The sequence below is a fragment of the Pteropus alecto genome, unplaced genomic scaffold (assembly GCF_000325575.1).
Source record: "Pteropus alecto unplaced genomic scaffold, ASM32557v1 scaffold101, whole genome shotgun sequence".
In the NCBI taxonomy this organism is placed as follows: domain Eukaryota; kingdom Metazoa; phylum Chordata; class Mammalia; order Chiroptera; family Pteropodidae; genus Pteropus; species Pteropus alecto.
Window position 1 is genome coordinate 17468290 of NW_006432945.1, and position 537 is coordinate 17468826.

Genomic DNA, 537 nt, shown 5'->3' on the forward strand with positions numbered 1-537 from the left:
CGGGGTGCCCCTTTTCCTCCCCTGGATTAAGAGCGAGGCTGACCGGGGTTCGGACCCGCCTTTCCTGACGAGGCGACCGACTCGTCCCACCCCAGCCCTGACCGCGCCTGTGCCGCCCACGGCGACCTGTGCCGGGCTGACCGCAGTGACGCTCCTTCAAGAGATGGCAAAGGACAGTTTTCCTCCTCGAAAGCAAAGATAAGTGCTAAGAAAGGTTTGCCGCTTATGAAGGGTCGTCCTCAAAATGTTCTAAGACTGAAAATGACCTCAACGTGGCCGGGGCTCACGTCACAGGAACAGAGCCACACGCGGAATGCTTCACACACACACAAATGAACGCGCAATGGTTAGGACCAAATGAATCCACCCATTCTTTCCCATGCGAATAATTTTAAATTTCAGGTCTTTGGTCTTTTAAAGTCTTCAGCTCTAATAAACATGGTTTGAAGACTACAACTTTAAATTCATCGATCTTAGATGCTGATTTAATGAGCGTTTGACCGAACTCTCACAGTCAGTTGCTGAGGCTCTGCTGTG